Genomic DNA, 6,453 nt, shown 5'->3' on the forward strand with positions numbered 1-6,453 from the left:
TTATGAAGAAGTTCCACTTTATATAATCGCTGATCTCCCGGAGGAAACGGGGAATATTAAAATATTGAAAACCTGGTCATCTTGTCCCACACGTGAGTTGGTGCAGTAGCATAAGGATAAAGGTTACGGCAAGAATTCATTTACAGATGGTTTACGCGCTAGGAACTACTTTGCACACACATCCTGAAAACGGGGACCACATTTTACAAAGAAACAAACTAGATCATATCGCATGACCGAGGAGTCAGAGGCCAAATATAGGATTATAGATGGGTTGCTTAAATCTTATTGACTTGCCCTGACATGTCCTTTCCCATATTCAGTCCAGAATCCTCGACCCTCTACAGACTTTCAGGTGGGTGACGCCCCACCATACATTTGCAGTCCTGGCCTTTTGTTTGAGCTCCAGTCCCGACCTTTCACTTTCTGCTGGGTATCTCTAATTTCTAGAAACAACCTCCATATCAGATCCCCCTTTGGACTTCCTCATTTATTTCAGCTATTTGAGTCTCTCTTGACGGCCTAAAATCTTGGACTCCTACCAGACTCCTCCTTCTGGTCTATTCACTGCGCCCTTCTTAATCTAATCAGTAGCACATTCTTGCTAGATCATTTCTTTTCATCCCCCCTTCCCCCACCCCGCTTGCCTTATTTTTAATGCAGACCTTTATCTCTCTCATACCTATATTATCACGCCAGCCTCCTAACTCCACGGCTCCAGCCGGTCTTGGGCTCTTTTGCGCCAGATTTATCTTTGAGCTTTGCACACCCGTTTCTTTGCACAAGCATGCCCTGCCTTGCCAGTCCTTTCTGGCGTCGTGTCTGAGCTCAACTCTACCCCATCCCCTTTCTTTAATGATCATTTTCCTCATGTATACTTCTTTGACGGACCCCCCCCCGACGGCCCCCTGTCTCTATTAAAACTCCCTTAGTTTACTGTCTCAGTTCTTCCTTAGACACTACAGAAGAGTGCAGAACACTGCTGTTCTTTACATTTTATGATTGGCTCTACCTCCAGGGAAGTTAGCAAGCGTTTCTTTTTTCCACTCAGTGTATCCTGGACATCTTTTTTTTTTTTTTTTTTTCCAACACATATATATCTAATGCTCTTTATTTTATTTTATATGTATAAGTAGGCTCCATGCCCAACATGGGGCTTGAACTCACGACCCTGAGACTGAGAGTCACATGCTCTACTGGCTGAATCAGCTCGTTTAACGCCTGCTGAGTATGGGGTGCATGAAAACTAATTGAACCAGTCTGTTACTCATGGACACCGGTGGTTTTGTTATCGTCAAACACACTGCAATGAACACCCTTGCATATCTGGAGGGGCTATAATACCCAGAGGTGAAATTGTAGCACTGGGATTGCTGGATTGAAAAATATTTTTTAAATATGCTTAAACATATTTTAAAAATATTTTTATCTCCTTTATATATTATATATATTTATATTTTTTACATCTTTATATTTTATGTTTTATATGTTTTCTATTTATGCATATTTGTGTCTATTAGTATATACTTTTAAAACTTGGATTCACATAATTTGCACCCTCTGCTTTCATTTCTTTTCATTTATTTTTTAAATATAATTTATTGTCAAATTGGCTAACATAGAGTGTGTTCAGTGTGCTTTTGGTTTTGGGGGTAGATTTCCGTGATGCGTCGCTTACATACGACACCCAGGGCTCATCCCAACAAGTGCCCTCCTCAGTGCCCATCACCCGTTTTCCCCTCTCCCCCCTCCCCATTCATCCTCAGTTTGTTCTTTGTATTTAAGAGTCTCTTATGGTTTGCCTCCCTCTCCCCTCTGTTTGTATCTATTAAATCCCCCTTCCCTCCCCCATGGTCTTCTGTTAAGTTTCTCAAGTTCCACATGAGTGAAAACATACGATATCCGTCTCTCTCTGACTGACTTATTTCACTTAATTCACTGATTTCACTTAGTACCCTCCAGTTCCATCCACGTTGCTGCAAATGGCAGGATTTCATTCTTTCTCATTGCCAAGTAGTATTCCATTGGATATATAAACCACATCTTCTTTATCCATTCATCAGTTGATGGACATTTAGGCTCTTTCCATAATTTGGCTATTGTTGAGAGTGCTGCTATACACATTGGGGTACAAGTGCCCCTATGCATCAGCACTCCTGTATCCCTTGGGTTAATTCCTAGCAGTGCTACTGTTGGGTCGTAGGGTAGTTCTATTTTTAATTTTGTGAGGAACCTCCACACTGCTTTCCAGAGCGGCTGCACCAGTTTGCATTCCCACCAACAGGGCAAGAGGGTTCCCGTCTCTCCACATCCTCGCCACCATCTATAGTCTCCTGATTTGTTCATTTTAGCCACTCTGATGGGCGTGAGGTGGTATCTCAGTGTGGTTTTGATTTGCATTTCCCTGATGAGGGGCGACGTTGAGCATCTTTTCACGTGTCTGTTGACCATCTGGTCTACTTTCATTTTAGATATCACTCATCTTCCTGCCCCCCGGGATCTAGACATTGACCGTGGGGGTTTTGTTTAATGGCAGCTCATCCCCCCAGACTATTACTACCAGGAAGGTGTTAAGCCAGGTAGAGAAGAAGGGAAATGAGGGCCAGAAAACAGACTCCTCAGTGGCCAGTGTGTAGCTTCTTAGACTGGGGGAATCTGCTATCCTCTGCCAGTTATTACCTGGAGCCCAAACGAAATCTGAATGTATCTATTTATAAAATAGGGATAATCTTTACTTCATTTTTATAGATATGAATATAGATGAAAGAAGATTTCATTGTCTCGGGGCGCCTGGGTGGCTCAGTCGGTTGAGCGTCCGACTTTAGCTCAGGTCACGATCTCGCGGTCCGTGAGTTCGAGCCCCGCGTCGGGCTCTGGGCTGATGGCTCGGAGCCTGGAGCCTGCTTCGGATTCTGTGTCTCCCTCTCTCTCTGCCCCTCCCCCGTTCAGGCTCTGTCTCTCTCTGTCTCAAAAATAAATAAACGTTAAAAAACAACAACAACAAAAAGAATAAAAAAAAAAAAAAAAAGATCTCATTGTCTTAACCATTAGGAATTCTCCAGGAGGTTGGTACTGTGCAATTGTGTGAACTCAGAACAGCAGAGTTCAAACTTGATCAAGATAAAAAAAAGCGGTAGAGGGCAGTGAGTTTCTTGTCACCTTAACCGCTTTTGTGCGACCAAATGTTTCCTGTGCCTACAAGTGGGAAAGAAGGAGTGAGCTTGTCTCTTAATTGCTTTAGAGTTTTGTTTATTTACTTAACGCACCTTTTCGAAGTCCCGCAATTTATGGAACAATAAATGCCATTTTACCACGGTGTGTTATTTGGGCATGCTCATCGGTTCTAGACGTTTGAGTACAAATATTTATCTGAGGGGCGCCTTGGTGGCTCAGTCGGTTAAGCAGCCCGCTTCGGCTCAGGTTGTGATCTCACAGTTTGTGGATTCGGCCTCCGCACTGGGCCCTGTGCTGACAGCTTGGAGCCTGGAGCCTGTTTCAGATTCTGTGTCTCCCTCTCTCTCTGTCTCTGTCTCTGTCTCTCTCTCTGCCCTTCTCCCGCTTATGCTCGCTCTCTCTCAAAAGTAAATACAGATTAAAAAATATTTACCTGAAAGCTTATCAAATTTGAAATTGTACCACGAAGTATTTTGCAGTTATTCATTCTAGTGAAACAAATTAAGTTGTGGCAACTGGAAAGTTACTTTTTTTTTTTTTTTTTAAATAGCAGGATGTAGACATTTTAGTATAATACATGTTTTTTAATGGGTAGGTGCGGGAGCCTGGAAGGAAGGTTGAAACAAGAATTGTTTGGCTGCGTTGCTGAGTGATGTTATTAGTATACTAGAATGCAAATTTTAGCCATGCAAGTAAGTGAGCCAGTTCAGAGTGGTCCAAAACAAAGCCCCTTCACCTTTTCACACCTTAGTGGTGTGAGAGATTAGTTTCAGACAGGCCTCATTTTTTTTCACACCATTCAGAAGTCCAAATTTAAGATTACCCACCAGGATGTCACATGTCACTGGGAACTGGAGAAGCTTGCCTTGTGTGAAGTGGCGGCAAAACAAGAGACCGGGAGTTGGGGGCTTCTCTTTGGAAGACCTAGAAGGACAAAGGGGTTGAATTCATTGGATGACTCCCTTCCTCACCTTCTGCTTTTCAGAGTTTCTGGTGCTTTAAAGTTTCCACGCCAAGTGCAAATACAACTCTAAGACTCCGGCGGGAGAAGGCAAGTCCAGTGGCTGCCGTGAAGCTGTTCCGAGCCTGGCCATCAGTCCTTACTCTTCAGGACCTCACTCCTCCCTCCTCCACCTTCAAGACTGACTGCAGATGGCTGCAGACTCCCTGGGAGTCTGAAAGCCCTCGACATCCCTGGGGCAGCTGCTACCCCAAACCTCGGTGTGCTGTACCATTGTCAATCCTGAGTCACTTGACTCCCTTACTGGTCTGTGAACCCAGGAGACAGGACTTTGTTCCAAACGCTCGGAAAGCCCCTGTCCCCTGTCCGACGCTGTGTCCTGCACAAGGTGGGGAAGTCATTTTGTGTTAGCCAGCAGGATTAAGCGAATTCATACCAGGAGGTGAATGACTGAGCTCCGGGACCCTTATTTTAGGGTGTTTTACTTTTAAAAAATTATTTATTTATTTATTTATTTATTAAAAAAAATTTTTTTAATGTTTATTTATTTTTGACAGGCAGAGCATGAGCGGGGGAGGGGCAGAGAGAGAAGGAGACACAGAATCCGAAGCAGGCTCCAGGCTTTTAGCTGTCAGCACAGAGCCCCACACGGGGCTCGAACCCACGAACAATGAGATCCTGACTTCAGCGGGAGTGGGATGCTTAACTGACTGAGCCACCCAGGTACCCCATACTTTAAAAGAAGCTGTTAGTAACCCGGAAGAATATGAATGGGGGATGGTGTAGACCCAGCTGGAGAATACTTTTGGGCCTGGAAGACCCCCTCCCAGACCCAGGGGCTGGGGGCACTGAATGCCCTGCGACAGGGCTCTGCCAGTCCTACCGCTCCTGGCACTGTCCTACCCGGAGCCCGAGGTCCAGCCCCTGGTCAGTGCCCACCGGAACGCAGGAGGGGCTGAATAAAGAACTGCTTGCGGGCTAAGAAAGATCCACGTTCCATCTAAGATTCATCCAGGGCCTAGGAAAGCCTGGCTTCCGGGCCGCAGTGGGCTCCCTCCAGCGTGGTGGCCCACACCTTCTTGGCCACAGCGGGGTTCGGGTGGGGGACTTCCCGCCGCGGGGGCTGGGCGGAAGGGACCGGTTCCAGGATTTGTCCACGTCCAACTGTCCTAAACCCCTGCAGCAGAGACCAGCGGCAGAGGGGCCCTGATGGCTGGCCTGGTCCCCGCGGGTTGAGGGGTCCGACCCGGCGGGAGGCTAGGGTGCCTTCTGCTCCCTGGCCCGCCTGGGGGTGGGAGGCAGTCGCTTCCCAGGATCAGGCTGGAGTTTCCCCCACAGGCCACAGGGGCAGGCGTGTCACTGCGCTCCGGGGCCGCTGGACCCGCCTTCGCTTTCCGCCGCGAGGCCCGTGGCCTCTGGGCTGAGGTCATGGAGGGCCAGGCGCCCTGCAGAGGCCCCAGGGGCGACACCGCCCCGGACACGCCACCGACACGCTTCTAAGCGCTTTCGGTGCTTTTTACACTTTTCCACCACCCCGAACCGCCCTCGGGTGCCGAAGTAGCCCAAGGAGCGGCGTGGGGAAGCCTTTGTGCCCTCGCTGCTTGCTGGGACTTTTTCTTCCCGAAGCGAGCTTCCCCCACCCCTTTCCTCTCTAAAGTCTTGTGGTTTCCCTAGAAGTCGGAAAGAAGTTGCGAAGGTTGCGGAGCGCTCTCTGGCTCTTTTCTGTCCCGAAACTTTAAAAATCCCAAGGCGTGTGGCCGCCGGGAGATACTTGGGGTCAAGGGGAGGGAGCGAACAGCGCATTCCTTCGCCCTCTTCCCGCCCACCTGGTCCCCCAGCTCCCCTCCACCGCCCCCGCCCCGGGCTCGGCCCGGCGCCCCAGTTCTTGCAGCAGGCCCCGGGAGCTGCAGGGTTAAGCCCTGGAATGTGGCGGCGAGGAATGTGCATGCAGATGAGCCCAGCGTGGGGAGGGGCGGGTGAGGGCGGGCCCGGGGCGGGGCGCATGCTAATAGCATGCAAATGAGGAGGCCCGTCGCCGCCGGGGCCGCCGCTCCGCGGAGCTTCCCGGATCCGAGCCCAGACGGCGGCGGTTCGGGCAGCCTGGGCGCCGCGACCCTCGGCGGCCACAGGGGGACGGGGAGGAGGAGGAGGAAGAGGCGGAGGCAGCGGTTGCAGCCGCGAGGAGGAGGAGGAGGAGGAGGAGGAGGAGGGTTCGCTCGCCTGTTCCGACGCAGACATGGTGGACTGATCCCCGGCGGGGCCGAGAGCAGGGTTTCCTGAGGCGCCCCCCGCGCGTGGCCCCGCCGCGCCCCGCGCCC

Source organism: Herpailurus yagouaroundi, unplaced genomic scaffold, assembly GCF_014898765.1.
Source record: "Herpailurus yagouaroundi ecotype Mexico unplaced genomic scaffold, PumYag 181, whole genome shotgun sequence".
NCBI classification, from domain to species: Eukaryota; Metazoa; Chordata; class Mammalia; order Carnivora; family Felidae; genus Herpailurus; species Herpailurus yagouaroundi.